Genomic DNA, 17715 nt, shown 5'->3' on the forward strand with positions numbered 1-17715 from the left:
CGTTAGTGGTTTTGATTCAGAATTGAATATGCTCAGATAGCACTGAGCATTTGTAGTGTCTGCTGATGCATGGTTAGTGTGGTAAAAAGGCCAGACACAGGGCCCTAATTATTTAGAAGATAACAGTTGGTGAACCCCTTAGTAGGTATGAGTTCTTGATGAGTGGAGAGTCATTTCAAGAATTGACAATACTGAAGAGGAAACAGAGAGAGAGCCTTTCAATAACAAATCATAATCATGGTATTAAGTGTTTTTTATATGCTAAGCACTGGAGTAGATACATTATAAGCAGAACTGACACAGTCCCTGTCCCTTATGAGACTATCAGTCTGAGGGGGAGAGAGAACAGGAATTTTATAGAGGAGAGAACTGAGGCACAGATGATTTAAGTGACTTGGCCAAGCTCACACAACAGAGTAGTAGCGGAGCAGGGATTAGAATCCAGTTTTCACGAGTTCTAATAATAATAATAATAATAATAATGTTGGTATTTGTTAAGCGCTTACTATGTGCAGAGCACTGTTCTAAGTGCTGGGGTAGACACAGGGGAATCAGGTTGTCCCACGTGAGGCTCACAGTCTTCATCCCTATTTTACAGATTAGGTAACTGAGGCACAGAGAAGTTAAGTGACTTGCCCACAGTCACACAGATGACAAGTGGCATAGGGGGGATTCGAACCCATGACCTCTGACTCCAAAGCCTGTGCTCTTTCCGCTGAGCCACGCTGCTTGGCCTCTGTCTCTCTCTTGGGGTGGGGAGGGGTATCAAAGCAGAATCCCAATGCTATCGACTTCCTGAACCTGGGTGTGAGACTGACAAGTTGGCTACATTTCCTCTGTAATGGTGGTCCCAAAGAACAAAGCTGGATGCCTCGTGTTGGTAAGGACAGAATAGCTCGTGAAAGGGTTCAGGGGGGAGGGAAATCCTTCCTCTGTTAGGTTTTTCCAAGTCTCAGAGTTTGACATTTTTTATGGTATTTAAGCACTTACTCTGTGCCAGGCCCTGTACTAAGCACCGGGGTGGGTACAAGCTAATCAGGTTGCACCCAGTCCATATCTCACATGGGGGTCACAGACTTAATCCCCATTTTACCGATGAGGGAACTGGGGCACGGAGGAGTTAAGGGACTTATCCGGGTCACCCAGCAGACCAGTGGCAGAGTCAGGATTAGAACCCAGATCCTTCTTACTCCCAGTGGGTGCTGTACCCAGTATTTCCATGCTGCTTGATTTAAGAAACATCTACTGGCTACCTCTTTATAAGTCTTACGTTGTGGAAGAAGTATGTTTATTAGAAAATTCCATTCCTGAGCAGACTCTGATTGCTTCTGCCCTACCATACCACTGCCTTCCCAGTGGCCTTCAGGGCAGCCCCCAAGGTCTCGGGTTTGCAGAACCTCCTAGGTGCTAACCTGACCCTCAGGTAGACACCCGGATTAATTAGAAGGCAAGCATAGAGTTATTCAAACTTATAAAAATGAATTTTTAAGTTCTCACTTCTCTGCATGACTTTGTCTTGTTCACACCGGATGTCGGTTTTGCACCTGGTGATGGGTCCAGGGGGAAATCCTAATGATCCAGGGCCCGTGTCCACCCCTCTGAGCTGCGGTGTGTTTTGCCTGGAGCAGACAAGAGGCAAGAAGAGCCAGTTAGAAAGATGGTAGATGAAAGAAAAGGCACTTCCTTTCCTTAGGCTCCTTTGCGCTCACTCTCAGTTGGTTTGAGGGTTTTTGGGGGGAGTATTTTTTTAAACACTCACTGTGTCAGGCACTGTTCTAAGTCCTGGAGTAGATACAAGTCAATCAGGTTGGACACAGTCCAAGTCCCACAAAGGGCTCACAGTCTTAACCCCCATTTTACAGACGAAGTAACTGAAGCACATTCAATCAAATGTATTGAGTGCTAATTTTGTGCAGAGCACTGTACTAAGTGCTTGGGAGAGTACAGTCTCAGAGAAGTGAAGTGATTTACCCAAGGTCTTACAGAAGACAACTGGCAGACCTGGGATTTGAACGCAGGTCCTTCTGATTCCCAGACCGGTCCTCTATCCACTAGGCCGTGCTGCTTTTCGATGTGTTCCTGGGGTGAGGGGAGGGTTGTCCCAGGAAGAATTAGGGAGGCAGTATGGACTAGTAGAAAGTGCATGAGATTGGGCGATGGCAGCTAGTCACCTGTTATGTGAACTTGGGCGTGTCATGTAACTCCTCTGTGCTTCAGTTTCTTCGTGGAGATAAGACACCTGCTCTCTCTTTAGGGACTGTGTGAGATGATGATAATTGTGGTATTTAAATGCATAATATCTGCAGGCACTGTACTCAATGCCGAGGTAGATACAAGATAATTGGGTTGGACACGAGTCCTGTCCCACATGGGGCTCACGGTCTTAATCCCCATTTTACAACCAAAGTAACTGAGGCCCAGAGAAGTGAAGCGATTTGCCCACGGTCACACAGCAGACGAGTCGGGGGGTCAGGACTCCCAGGCCTGTGCTCTTCCCACTTGCCCATGCTGCTCTTGCATCAATCCCATTGCGTAGTAAAATTGCTTAGAACGGTGCTTGGGACATTAAATAAGGCTTAATAAATATTACAATCGTATTAGCATTCTGAATCAGTTCAGTCGTGGTTTGCACCGTGGGGACGAGGGAAACTTGTTTTCCACTTACGAGACTGAAAGAGGTGCTGAAACTCCATTCTGGGGCATTCCTACAATATTGTACTCTTGTAGTGGCTAGAGCCCGGGCCTGGGAGTGAGAAGGTCGTGGGTTCTAATCCTGCTCCCTCATCTGTCTGCTGTGTGACCCTCGGCAAAGCACTTCACGTCTCTGGGCCTCAGTTCCCTCACCTATAAAATGGGGATTGAGGCAGTGAGCCCAATGTGGGACAGGGACTGAGTCCAACCCGATTTGCTCGTATCCAACCCAGTGCTTAGTACAGTGCCTGGCACGCAGTTAGCACTTAACAAATACCACAATTATTATGATTTTTACTCTCCCAAATGCTTAGTACGATGCCCTGCGCACAATAAGCGTTCAATAAATATGAATGATTGATTCCTACAGTAAATGAAAGGCTCTAAGTAAGAATGAAAGCATTTTGGCAGCCAGGTTTTAGGGTTGGTTTGGCAGCTGTAGTTAAGAAATATAACTCCTGTTCATTTTTAGATGTTATTGATTCCTCCCCGCTTTCTGAGACATCGAGGACTCTAATCTCCAGGGGATGATGTTGGAATTGATGCGTCAGCATTAAAGATCTGTGGTTTTGACATGAAAACTTCACACGGCAAGAGGCAGAAGTGATTCAGTGTGTGCTTAGCACCACTGGTGATTAGAAATCCCAAAGTAATAACCCGTGAGCATCGACTTTTGTTTTTCCTCTCCAAGATTGATGTATGAAGATTGAATTCCCAGTAGGGTGATGCTTTATTTACCAATCATCCTAATAAATAGAGTTGTGAAGAAAAGAACAGCTTTTGACTGGTTCTGTGAGAGGCTTTCATTTAACAAGTTTTCCCTTCTGTCAGTTTCTTTTTAATTTGCTGGAAGCCTGCTAATGACAAGCTTATCACTGCTGTTTTGCAAACCACGAAGGTAAATATCACATTCTGCACTGATTTATTCTTCTCCCTCATTTTAATTTTTTTAATCTCAAATTAAAATTGATACAGACATAAAATTTTCCATTCTAAGAAAAACTCAATCCTGAAAGACTAGTGCTTTAGAAAGAAAACAGCTTTGATTTTTGCCCAGTCGTATGAAGCCAAGAAGCCTTCACAGCAGATGATCAGGTTTGGGGTTATAGAATACTGATGGAGATTTTATGAAGCGAAATGGAGAGGGTTTGTCGAGAACCGTATCTTAGCCTCCTAATGATCTCTGCTCTGGCCTTGCGGCTGCGAAGCAGCGGATCCTACCGGACATGGCCCAGTGGATAGAACATGGGCTTGGGAGTCAGAAGGTCTTGGGTTCTTCTCCCGGCTCCACCACTTATCTGCTGTGTGACCTTGGGCAAGTCACTTCACTTCTCTGGACCTCAGTTACCTTTTCTGTAAAATGGGGATTGACTGTGAGCCCCATGGGGGACATGGACTGTATCAAACCTGACCAACTTGTATCTACCCTAGTGCTTAGTATAGTACCTGTCACATAATAAGTGCTTAATAAATACCAAAAAAAAAACAAAACCCAAAAACTGACTTTGGATAGATCACTTCCAATTGTTTTTTTCTAACACAGTTCTCTCCTGCTTCTCCCCCTCCTGCTCGACCTTATTAATCTCCTACTATACTCCAGGCCTGTAGATTTATGCTCCTCTAATACCAGCCTACTCCCTGTACCTCTTTCTCACCTGTTCTGTAGCTGATCCCCCACCCACATCCTCCTTCTGGCCTGGAGCTGCCTCCCTCTTCGTATTCTACAGACCATCTACCTCTTCATCTTCAAAGACCTACTAAAATCACATCTCCTCAAGAGGCCTCCTTTTCCTACCTCATTCTTCTTCCCCTCTGCATCACCTAGGCACTTAAATACTCTGATACTCACCCCACCCCAAACCCACAGCCCTTATGTACATAGTCTTATACTCTGCCATTTCCCCACCTATAATTTATCTAAATGTCGGTTTCCCCCACAAGCTTGTAAGCTCCTTGAGGGCAGGAATGGATTCTACTAACTCTGTTGTAGTGTACCCTCACAATTGCTTAGTACCCAGTGCTCAAGAAATATAATTGATTAATGGATTCCCTTGCCTTTCTGGCTTTTTTTTTCAGGTATTCTCACCCACTCCTTCTCTACTTCGATTCATTCATTCAATTGTATTTACTGAGTGCTCACTACGTGCAGAGCTCTGTACTAAGCACCCTGTACTAAGTGCTTTCGAATCACCCAAGTACTTTTGTGGCATCTAAGCTTTAAATATTCATAATACCTCATAAAATTTGTCAACATATTTTCATACTGTTACTTTCTCCTATCTGTAATTTATTTTAGCATCTTTCGCCTCCACTGTAATATCCTTGAGGGCAGAGACTGAGTTTTACTCTTGTACTCTCCCAAACACACAGTACAGTGCTTAGACTGAAAGCTCATGGTGGGCAGGGAATGTTTGCTTATATTATATTGTACTCTCTCTTATATTGTACTCTCTCAAGCACTTAGTACAGTGCTCTGCACAAAGTAAGCAATCAGTAAATAGGATTGAATGAATGAATGAATGCTCTGCAGACCGTAGGTGCTCGATATCATTGATTATCTCTGTCCCTGCAGAATGCTATATATCTTTCAGGATTTGGCAGTGGCTCTGCTGTTTTTCCAGAATTTTAAGTAGCTGGGTTATTGACCCTAAAAATCAAAATCTACTGTAGCATGAATTAAAGGCTTATTTATGTGCCAAGCATGTGCTGGGTTTCACACTGTACAGTTTGATCAGCACGGACACTGTCCCACATAGGGATCAAAGCCTAAAGGGAGAGGGAGAGTAATCCCCATTTTACAGATGAGGCAACTGAGTCACCGAGAAGATTTTTGTTTTTAATGGTATTCGTTCAACACTTACTGTGTGTCAGGCACTTTCCTAAGCATTGGTTAATCAGGCCGAATGTGGTCCCTATTCTCTGTGGCACTCACAGTCCAAAGTATGAGGAAGAGCAGGTATTGAATCCTCAATCAGTTGAAGAAACTGAGGCCCAGAGAAGTTAAGTGACTTGTGTAAGATTACACAACAGGCAAGTGGCAGAGCCATGATTAGAACCCAGGTCTTCTGACTCCCAGGCTCGTGCTCCATACATCAGGCAAGGTCACGGAGAAAGCAAGCGGCAGAACCTGGACTACGTTTTTTTCAATAAACCGTGCTGCTTTTCAAGAATTACTGAAGGCTAAGCACAACTCACTGTTTTTACTGATTCAATTTTCTTTCTTGCTTTTAAAAATTGAACAATAATGTGAGAGATTTATTTTACTCTGTGTGGGTCTGGGAAAAAAAAAAAAATCTTTATCGGGAAAGACAGTGGAGAGCAAGATACAGCTTTATTTCCCTGGCCACCTGTAGCAGAATTTGAGTACAGTTGTCAGAATCAGTAATTGCCCGTGGCTGTAACAACTAAAAGAAGATGCGACCTTTAGCGTGGAGTTTAGCACCTTCCTTAGTGTTGTCATGGAAATGGTTTTGGAAATCTTAGGCGATTTGGCCTTATAAAAATATCTTAAGGGATTAAAAAACGACCTAGAATAATTACCTCTTATACCTAATAGTGGGTTTACTTTGGACTGCATTAGTCCATTGCTAGGTGTCCTCGGAAATTGCTAATGGTTGAAGTGGGGGAAAAAATCGCTGCAGGGCAATGTTTATGTATCCAAAAATGACACTTTACAACCAGTAGATAATGCAAGTGAAGCAATTTCTTAAATGGAAATTTAAGTGAGAGTAACCAATCAAATTAAAAGTCTGAACAGCATTCATAACTCAGGGGAGTGTTGGGACTATAAATTCATAGTTGTCAAGTTTTCTCTTATAATGGGATGTCTTTGAGTCATTGTTTTTTGGGTGCTATTCCCATACCTTTCCATTTCCAAAGAGGATAATTTCATGCCCCAAACTCAAGGTCTGGAACCCTTTCATGAGTAGAGAGGTCTGCATATAAAATAATAATAATTATGGTATTTATTAAGCTCCTACCATGTGTCAAGTTAAATGACCTTGGACAGGTCACTTCACTTCTCTGGGCCTCAGTTATCTCATCTGCAAAATGAGGATTAAGATTGTGAGCCCAGTGTGGGACAGGACTTGTGTCCAACCTGATTAACTTGTATCTAGCCCCAGTGCTTGACACATAGTAAGTGCTCAACAAGTACCATTATAATAATGTTGGTATTTGTTAAGCGCTTACTATGTGCCGAGCACTGTTCTAAGCGCTGGGGTAGACATAGGGGAATCAGGTTGTCCCACGTGGGGCTCACAGTCTTGATCCCCATTTTACAGATGAGGGAACTGAGGCACAGAGAAGTTAAGTGACTTGCCCACAGTCACACAGCCGACAAGTGGCAGAGCTGGGATTCGAACTCATGAGCCCTGACTCCAAAGTCCATGCTCTTTCCACTGAGCCACGTTATTATTATTATTGTTGTCAAGTACTGCGTGGCTCAGTGGAAGGAGCACAGGCTTGGGAGTCAGAGGCCATGGGTTCAGATCCCAGCTCTGCCACTTGTCAGCTGTGGGACTGTGGGCAAGTCACTTCACTTCTCTGTGCCTCAGTACCTCATCTGTAAAATGGGGATTAAGACTGTGAGCCTCACGTGGGACAACCTGACTACCCTGTATCTACCCCAGCGCTTAGAACAGTGCTCTGCACATAGTAAGCGCTTAACAAATACCAACATTATTATTATTACTGTTCTAAGCACTGGGATAGGTACATCAGGTCGGACACAGCCACTGTTCCACACAGGGCATTTAAGTAGGAGGGAGAAGAGGTATTGAATGTCCATTTTACAGATGAGGAAATTGAGGCACAAAGAAGTGAGTGACCCAAAATCACACCGCAGGCACGTATATTTAATGTGCTTTCTAAATGAGGATCAATGGGCTGTGCAATTGCAATATTGCTGTTAAGGCATGAACGTGGTATCGTTGCATTCTTGTTTTTAAGCATCGCATTTACTGATTATTTCTGTTGGCATACCCCAGGTTTCAGCCTCCTCACAAACACATGATACCAGAGATAGCTCTTTTATTCTATTTGTACCCTGACAATCTAATCCTTGTGGACCATATTTATTCATACTACCCTTCCCTCCCATCCAAACACATAATCCAGAATTAGCTAGTTCAACCGGAAGACTGTAAGCTCCTTGCAGGTAGGGAATGTGTCGACCAACTCCGTTGTAGCGTACTCTCCCAAATGCTTCGTACAGTGCTCTGCACAAAGTAGGCACTCCATAAATGCCCCCGATTGAGATGCCTTTGACCATCATATGTGCATATATGTGTCAGATCACCGTGAGAATATTCATGAACGATATTTCTCTCAAATCGGACTATATCGTCCTTCCTTTTCAATATCAATACTCCGAGGGTGTGTGTCGAAGCGGGTAGTGAGTCGGAGGAGGGGGAGAGGTGTGGGGGAAGCCAGAGTCGTGATGTGGGTGGTGTGAGATGTGGCCAGCAGAGTGCCAGAGTTAGGAGAAAGGAAGCAGGAAGGTCGCTCTGCTTCTCTAAGACTGGATCTTTCTTTGGCTCCCTTAATACGTCTGCGTGAAATTCTCCCTCAGCCTTGCTTTTCATAGGATCTTTCACCAAGGGGAATGTAGGTTGGCTGTTGATGTAAGCTCATCATGGGCAGGGGATGCGTCAGTTTAGTGCTATATCATACTCTCCCAAGCGCTTAGTACAGTACTCTGCACACGGTAAGCGCTCGACAAATACGATCGAATGACTGAATCGTTCAAAAAATCCCGACGGGGGCGATTTTGATAACCCGCCGATACATTTGCCGCATTAAAATAGTTGACTTCCCCGCTTCACTTAAAAGCCGTGTGTGTGAATGCATCCACGCAAAGAGCATGAATCATCCTCAAGCCAAATTTCCAAGCAGAAGGATGAAGGTGGCAGCAGTTTGTAGAAATCAAGGTCCATCACTTCTCTCTTACTTTATGTAAACCTCCCAGGATGTGGAGCGGAGACAGTCTGTTCCCAGATTTCCTGTTTTGAATGCACTAATGTGAGACTTAGTGCATAGATTCCATTTCTGGGGAGGTAACTGGATAATCTCCAGAAAATTCCTTGGGTTTTCACAAAGCACATCTTATAATTAAGAGTTGCTATCTGCTCTGGCTTTAGGCTTCCCAGGGATGCCTGGTCAATCAATCAATCGCATTTATTGAGCACTTACTGTCTGTACAGCACTGTACTATGCAACTGGAAGAATACAATACGACAGAGTTGGTAGACTCGTTCCCGGCCTATATCGAGTTTATGGATTAGAAGCCACTTCCATCCCAACGTGACAGTAATAATAATGACGACGGTATTTAAGCGCTTAGTATGCGCCAAGCACTATTCTAAGCACTGGGGTAGATACAAGATAATCAGGTTGTCCCACGTGGGGCTCACAGTCTTAATCCCCATTTTACAGATGAGGTTACGGAGGCCCAGAGAAGTTAAATGGCTTGTCCAAGGTCACACAGCAGACAAGTGGTGGAGCTGAGATTAGAACCCACGTCCTCTGACTCCCAAGCCTGTGCTCTTTCCACTAAGCCTACCTGCTTCTCTCTTCTTCGGTAACTCAAAACAAGACGGAGAGCACGGAGCAATTGGCTTCTTGGAGGACTCGCTCCCTCTAGACCGTAAGCTCCTTGTGGGCGGCGAATGCGTCTGTTTATTCTCGTATTGTTCTCTTCCATGGCTTTAGTTTAGACTGCGAGCCCGTCACCGGGCAGGGATCGTCTCTCTCTGTTGCCGAATTGTACATTCCAAACACTTAGTACAGTGCTCTGCACATAGTAAGCGCTCAGTAAATGCTATTGAATGAATGAATAGCGCAGTGCCCTGCACACAGTCAGCGCTCGATAGATACGACCGACTGACTGAGAAAGCCGCTGGGTCACTGCCGTGTTTGTGCCCTGGTATGACCCTGCTTGAGTCAATGGACCTCTCTCGGGGTCGCACCTGGAGAGTTTCCAGTCCTCTACCAGTCTCGGCTATGGGAGGGAGAGTCAAGCAGAGGCCTGTCCATTCCATTCCTAGCTAGGCCAGTGGCTAGTGAATGGAAGGCCATCTGCTACAAGTCAAAACTCACCCATCCTGGGCAGCAGCGGCATGGGAGAGAATCGAGGGCGGAGACTCGAGTTTTACTGTGCGGAAGGCGGCAATGGTAAACCGCTTCTGGATTTTTCCCAAGAAGACTCCATGGATCCACTACCGGAACGCTTGCAGATGGATCGCGAGGTGTTCTGGGAGAGATGTGTCCGTGGTGTCACTATGGGTCGGAGACGACTCGACTCAGTGGCATAAGACAAAACAAGAGTCCATGGAAGCCCCAGTGGAAAGGGTGAGGCGTACAGTCTGGTGTAAATCTACATCCATGAGTGTCCTTATTACAGAGTTGTGGCCCTACTAATCAACCAGTCATCAATCACGGGTATTTATTGAGCACTTACTATGTGCAGAGCGCAGTACTTAGAGCTTGGTAGAGTACGAAAGAACAGAAACACGTTCCCTGCCCGTAACAAGCTGCCCATGAGAAGCACGGGCCTGGGAGTTAGAAAGACCCGAGTTCTAATCTCTGCTCTGCCACTTCTCTTCTGTGTGACCTTGGGCAAGTCGCTTCCTTTTTCTGGGCCTCAGTTACCCCCTCTGGAAGATGGGGATTAAGACTGGGAGCCCACTTGGGACAAGGACTGTGTCTAACCCGATGACCTTGTATGTACTCCAGGGCTTAGGACAGGCCTGGCACTTAGTAAGCGCTTAACAGGTACCATTAAAAAAAAGCACATATAACAGGCTTATTGTCGAGAGGGGTAGACAGACATGAATACAGATAAATAATTTATAATATATAATTAAAGATAATAATGCTGGTATTTGTTAAGCGCTTACTATGTGCAGAGCACTGTTCTAAGCGCTGGGGGAGACACAGGGGAATCAGGTTGTCCCACGTGGGGCTCACGGTCTTCATCCCCATTTTACAGATGAGGGAACCGAGGCACAGAGAAGTTAAGTGACTCGCCCACAGTCACACAGCTGACGAGTGGCAGAGCTGGGATTCGAACTCATGAGCCCTGACTCCAAAGCCCGTGCTCTTTCCACTGCGCCACGCTGCCTCTCTAAAGATGTGTATATAAGTGCTGTGGGGTTGGGGGTGAGGCAAATATCAAATGTCTGAAGGTCACAGATCCAAGTGCATAGACAACGCAGTAGGGAGAGCGAGCTAAGGAAAAGAGGGCTTAATCAGAGGAAGGTCCTAATCCTCCCTTCTTAGCTGAGGAAAAGAGCCATAGTTAGGGAGAATGTGATGCTGTTTTTCCCTGGGAGATGGCTTTGTCTCTCTGTCCAGGTTGCTGAATTGGCTCAGGGAGAAAAATTTGTCGCATCTGTTCCCGTTGCCTCTGAGTTGTCCATCTGGCAGCTGTTCTGTTACCTCTATGCCAAAATCGGCATGCGAATTCACAGCTAAGCCTTCTGAAAACACATTTCATTCTGGGAGGTGAGGAGCGACAAGCCTTCAAAATGCAAGAAATAAGTACTTCACGGATGCTATGATTTAATTACCTTTAGCCTTATCATCAGACTCAATTCTGGGTTGTTGAGTTTTTTGGGGGAGGTTTGCCTTCTGTGCCCAAATTTGCCAAAGCCTCCTCCACTTGCACACATGGTCACAATCACTCAGTGGCTTCTCAGCCAGAAGCCTAGCAACTCAGTGAATGTTTAATTCAGGCATGACCGGTCTGTAGAGGATGTGATCCTTCTGTGCAGGCCATGGTAACGATCCATGGATGGAGATGGCGAAAAATCCTGACCTTGAAGAATCGAGTTAAGGGAGAAAGATGAGATGTTTGCGAAGGACCCCCTGGAAAAGCAATAATAACAGTAAACTAACTGTGGTATTTGTTAGGTGCTTACTATGTGCCGGGCACTGTATGGTGTGACTTGGGACAAGTCACTTAACTTCTCTAAGCCAGTTACCTCCTCTGTGAAATGAGGAGTGAAACTGTGAGCCCCATGAGGGACAGATCTTACGTCCAACCTGATTATCTTATATCAGCGCTTAGAGCAATGCTTGACACATAGTGAGCATTTAACAAATGCCATCATCATTATTATTATTATTCCTACTAAGAGTTGGGGTGGATACAAGCAAATCGGGTTGGACACAGTCCCTGTCCCACATGGGGCTCCCTATCTTCATCCCCATTTTACAGATGAACTAACTGAGGCACCAAGAAATCAAGTGACTTACCCAAGGTCCCATTGCAGGCAAGTAGCAGAGCTGGGATTAGAACCCAGGTCCACTGACTCCCAGGCCCATGCTCTATCCACTGGACCATGCTGCTGCTTTAGAGTGACAGCTAAGGTCCCATTGCAGGCAAGTAGCAGAGCTGGGATTAGAACCCAGGTCCTCTGACTCCCAGGCCCATGCTCTGTCCACTAGACCATGCTGCTTCTCAATAGCTGCCACCCAGGAAGAACCAGATAGATCCAGTTTTCTTGAGTGTAATGTGATGGCCTAGTGGAAAGAGCCCGGGCCTGGAAATCAGAGGACTTAATCCCAGCTCTATCACTTGCCTGTTGTGTGACCCTGGGCAAATCACTTAATTTTTCTGAACCTCAGTTTCTTCATTGGTAAAATGGGGACTAAAAACCTGTTTCCGCCTCCTTTTTCAAAAATGGCATTTGGGAAGTGCTTACTTTGTGCCAGTAACTGTACTCAGCGCTGGTTAGCGCCAGTTTACTCACCGTGCCCCGCAGACACCTATCTCATCGCCGACCCCTTTCCCGCGGCCTCCCCTGGAACTCCCTCCTTCTCCGTATACCCCAAACCACCACTTTTCCCCGTCTTCAAAGCGTTATTAAGGTCACAGCTCCTCCAAGAGGTCTTCCCTGATTAAACCCTCATTTCCCCAGCTCTCCCGCCCTTCTGTGCCCTCTACGCACTTGGATCGTACACTTTGGGCATTGAATCTTTACCAAGCCCCCTACCCCACAGCACTCATCTACATGTCTTTAAATTTTATATTATAAATTATTTATATTAATATCTGCCTCCCCCTCTAGACTGTAAGGTCATTAGGGGCAGAGAACCCATCTGCTGATTCTCTTCTACTCTCCCAATCACTTAGAACATTGCTCTGCAAACAGTAAGCGCTCAATCAATACCATTGATTAACTGACTGATAATCTCTAAAGCAGGGATTATGTATATGCCAAACCCTGGAAAACCTGCACTGCAGTTTCACCCATCCCCACCCACAAATGCTCAACAATTTCTCCAGGTATCCTATCCCATTTTATAATAACAATTATGGTACCAGTTAAGCGCTTACCGTGTGCCAAGGACTATTCTAAGCGCTGGGCTAGATACAGGTTAATCAGGTTGGACACAATCCCTGTCCCACATGGGGTTTGCACTCTTAATCCCCATTTTAAAGATGAGGGAACTGAGGTCCAGAGAAGTTACGTGACTTGCCCAAGGTCCTACAGCAGACATGTGGCAGAGCCAGGGTTAGAACCCACGTCGTTCTGACTCACAGGCCTGTGCTCTATCCTCTAAGCCAAGCTGCTTTTTGCGATGTCGGAAGAATGCTTCCTAATTCCCTTAGAGTCCTAGCCAAGACATGTAGTGAAAATACACACTGGGGAATAATTTACCCTCTTTGGTTCCCAGGAGAACCAGAATTCTTTGTGGGCCTGGATTCCAGATTTTCTCTCTCAGGCTCAGAAAAGACCAGGAGTGTTCTCTAATTTCAAAAAAATGAGGCTTCTACGGTATGGTATTATCCTATTGTCCTTTGATTGGCTCGTGATCCCTCTTTTGGATTTTTTGACACTGTCCAACAGCCTCGCTATTTCTATTCCTCCATTTTCATTCGCCTTAGCCACTCAGGATCAAGCCAGAAAACACTGTCTTATAGCTTCAGAAATGCATCTTGGCCTAATAATAATACTGATGTTGCTATTTGTTAAGCGCTTACTATGTGCAGAGCACTGTTCTAAGCGCTGTGGGTAGATACAGGGTCATCGGGTTGTCCCCCGTGAGGCTCACAGTTAATCCCCATTTTACAGATGGGGTAACTGAGGTACCGAGAGGCGAAGTGACTTGCCCCCAGTCACACAGCTGACAAGTGGCAGAGCCGGGAATAGAACCGATGACCTCCGACTCCCAAGCCCGGGCTCTTGCCACTAAGACACACGGTCTCTCGCTTAGACAGCCATGGAGGGGTGCAAAAAGGAGGGAAGTAAGACTTTGGTAGAAATCAAGGTAATAGGATTTTTTATAGCAGTGAATTAACCTGGACCCTACCGGAAAGGACAGTCGAATACAAAAGGTCTCCCCACCTCCCTCACCCCCAACCGTAGTTCCTTGGAGAAAACTCTGTCTTGTCATTTGGGCAAGTCTTACCTTGACATTGAAGAGTTTTCTTGCTTAAAGTATTATTTATATTGCCTTGTAAACCTGCACCAGCATGGCTTAGTGGATGGCGTCTGAGCCCGGGAGTCAGGAGGGACCTGGCCTCTTATCCCAGCTCCGCCATGTGTCTGCTGTGTGACCTAGGGTAAGTCACTTCACTTCTCTGGGCCTCAGTACCTCATCTGGGGAAGCGGCTTGGCTCAGTGGAAAGAGCCTGGGCTTCGGAGTCAGAGGTCATGGGTTCGACTCCCCGCTCCGCCACTCGTCAGCTGTGTGACTGTGGGCAAGTCACTTCACTTCTCTGTGCCTCAGTTACCTCATCTGGAAAATGGGGATTAACTGTGAGCCTCACGTGGGACGACCCGATTACCCTGTATCTCCCCCAGCGCTTAGAACAGTGCTCTGCACATAGTAAGCGCTTAAATACCAACATTATTATTATTATTATCATCTGTAAAATGGGGAACAAAAATGTGAGCCCCCTGTGGGACAGGGACTGTATCCAACCCGATGAACTTGTAATCACCCCAGCGCTTAGAACAGTGCCTGGCACATAACAAGCACCGTAATCATTCTTATCGTTACTCTGTGTGATATCTTCTGGGTAATTATGAGAAATCGATCAAAGTATTTTATTTCCCCCCAGGCCACAGATTGGATTCAAATTGATTTATCTTTAGATGCCAATATTGAATAAAAGCAATCAATTTCCATGTACATAGAATTAATCTGAATTAAGGGGATTCAAACTAAATATTAAACATTGCAGTGGGTGAAGAGATGAAGTCACTTAATCTGTGGATGTGGAAGCCTTTTGGATCAGTTCCCACTGATAATACTAACAATAATGATAATTATTGTGATAGTTGTTAAGCGCTTAACATATACAGAAGCAGCGTGGCTCAGTGGAAAGAGCCCGGGCTGGGGAATCAGAGGTCATGGGTTCAAATCCCAGCTCAGCCGCTTGTCAGCTGTGTGATTTTGGGCAAGTCACTTCACTTCTCTGAGCCTCAGTTACAGTCTTAATCCCCATTTTACAGATGAGGTGAGCCTCACGTGGGACAACCTGATTACCCTGTATCTACCCCAGCACTTAGAACAGTGCTCTGCGCATAGTAAGCGCTTAACAAATACCAACATTATTATTGCCCAGCACTGTACTAAACTCTGAGGTGTAGATACAAGCTAATCGGGTCACACACGGGCCTCACAATCTAAGTAGGAGGGAGAACAAACACTGAATCCCCATTTTGCAGATAAGGCACAGAGAAGTGAAGTGACTTACCTGAGGTCACGCAGCAGACAAGGGATTAGAACCCAGGTCCTTTGACTCCCAGGCCCATGCTCTTTCCACTGGGCCACGATGCTTCCCAGTGCCAAACGATGGCATGAGAAGCAGTGTTGCCTACTGGCTAGAGCACAGACCTGAGAATCAGAGGGGCCTGGGTTCTAATCCCGGCTCTGCCACCTGTCTGTTGTGTGACCTTGGGCAAATCACTTAACTTTTCTGGGCCTCAGTTACCTCATCTGTAAAATGGGGATAAAGACTGTGAACCCCATGTGGGGCAGAGACTGTGTCTAACCTAATTAGTTCTGATCTACCCCAGTGCCTAGAACAGTGCTCGAACCATAGCAAGCACTTAACAGATACCCTTATCATCATCACGATGAAGATGTATATATTTTTTGGCCCTTGTTGGGCAGTTTTGTTGTACCGCTGAAGTAGATGTTAACATTCTGTTTCCTTTTGTGTCACATAGAATTCCCTATTTGTCTAATGATGTGTGTCAAATTTGCCTCACTGTGTCTTCAGTAACAAATCAGTTTTACTGGGAAAGAATCATTTTGATCCAGTGGCTATTTTCTTTCTTTTTGGGGGGACTCAATCGGTGGTATTTGAGTCAGAAGACCTGTGGGTTCTAATTCCGGCTCTGCCAGTTCCCTGCTATGAGACCTGGGGCAAGTCGCTTAGCTTCTCTGTGCTCAGTTTCCTCATCCGTAAAATGGTCTGTAAAATGGCGATTCAGTGCCTCTTCTCCTTCCTACTTAGATTGTGAGCTTTTTGGGGGACAGGGACTGTGTTCAACCTGATTAATTCGGAACCGACCCAGCGTTTGACTCGCTGTCTTTTCTTATGCTGTCGAGTCGTCCCTGACCCGTAGCGACACCGCGGTCACATCTCTCCCCCGATTAGACCGTAAGCCCGGCAGACGGCAGGGACCGTCTCTATCTGTTACCGATTTGTCCACTCCAAGAGCTTAGTACAGTGCTCTGCACATAGTAAGCGCTCAATAAATACTATCGAATGAATGAATCTCTCCCAGAACGCTCCACCCGCAGTCGTTCCGGTAGCGTATCGGTAGCGTTTTCTTGGTAAAAATATAGAAGTAATTTACCGTTGCCTTCTTCCGTGCAGTCAACTTGAGTCTCCGCCCCTCGTCTCTCTCCCATGCCGCTGCTGCCCAGCAGTGGTGAGTTTTGACTCGAAGAAGATTGCCTTCCACTTGCTAGCCGCTGCCCAGGCTAGGGGGGGAATGGATAGGCCGCTCCTTGACTCTGCCTCCCATAGTTTAGACTGGTAGAATGCAGGAAACTCTCTAGATGCCATCCTAAGAGGGGGCTGAACACACAGTACTTAACCAATACCGTAATTATAATGATGATAATAGACTGTAATCTCGCTGTGGGCAGGTAACGTGTCTGTTTATTGTTGTACTCTCCCAAGCTCTTAGTACAGTGCTCTGCACACAGTAAGCGCTCAATAAATACCATTGGTCGACTGGGATGTAAAACCTGCTCAAAAATTACTATCGATTGGTTTGTTGCCCCTTTCCCGGGAACACACTTTTGCAACCAGACCTTCGGAGGTAGAAAATAGTTGCCCAGCAGTTTCCTACCTCTCGGTGGTCAAACGTTTCGCTCTCAATTACCCTTGAAGATTCGCACTCTTCACACAACTCTTATTTTTAATAGTATTTAAGGGCTTCCTATGCACCAGCCACTGTACTAAGTACTGCGTTAGCTACAGGCTGATCAGATTGGGCCTACATGGGGCCACAACCTCAGTCACCACTGTAGTCAAGGTAACTGAGGAGCTGGGAGGTGAAGTGACTTGCCCAAGGTGAGCAGGCAGAGAAGTGGCAGAACGGGAGTTAGAACCCAGGTCCTTTGGACTCCCAGGCCTGTGTTCTATTCGGGAGGCCACGCTGCTTCTCTGTGTCAAAATCGCTGAAATTTTATCGCTTCGCAAGCTAATGGTACAAATTATGCCCTTTACTATTTTCAGGAGTAAAACGTCTGGATTTCCGCACAGCCCTTCATGGGCTTTCTGTCCCAGCAAAGTTAAAGAAAAACAAAAAGCCAGCCTGGAGCAGAACCCTTTGGAGTTCCTGTGATCAGGACTCCGCCAGAGCCAAACCATTATTTGGAGAAGCAGTGCGGCCTAGTGGAAGGAGCACATTCCTGGGAGTCCAGAAGGTCATGAGTTCTAATCCAGACTCCACCTCTTATCTGTGTGTGACCTTGAGCAAGTCACTTCACTTCCCTGTTCCTCAGTTATCTCATTAGCAAAATAAGGATTGAGACTGTGAAGCCCAC

At 45.8% G+C, this 17715-nt stretch overlaps 1 protein-coding gene and 1 non-coding gene across 5 annotated transcripts in view; both read left to right on the top strand.

The window, feature by feature from the left end:
- APBA2 (amyloid beta precursor protein binding family A member 2) overlaps positions 1-17715 on the top strand; it is a 284562-nt gene that overhangs the window by 96959 nt on the left and 169888 nt on the right. The window lies entirely within an intron of this gene.
- Positions 9642-9779, top strand: LOC114812343. The gene has a single exon (XR_003759999.1). It is a non-coding gene; the product is annotated as a small nucleolar RNA SNORA7 (small nucleolar RNA).

Source organism: Ornithorhynchus anatinus, chromosome 5 (assembly GCF_004115215.2).
Source record: "Ornithorhynchus anatinus isolate Pmale09 chromosome 5, mOrnAna1.pri.v4, whole genome shotgun sequence".
NCBI classification, from domain to species: Eukaryota; Metazoa; Chordata; class Mammalia; order Monotremata; family Ornithorhynchidae; genus Ornithorhynchus; species Ornithorhynchus anatinus.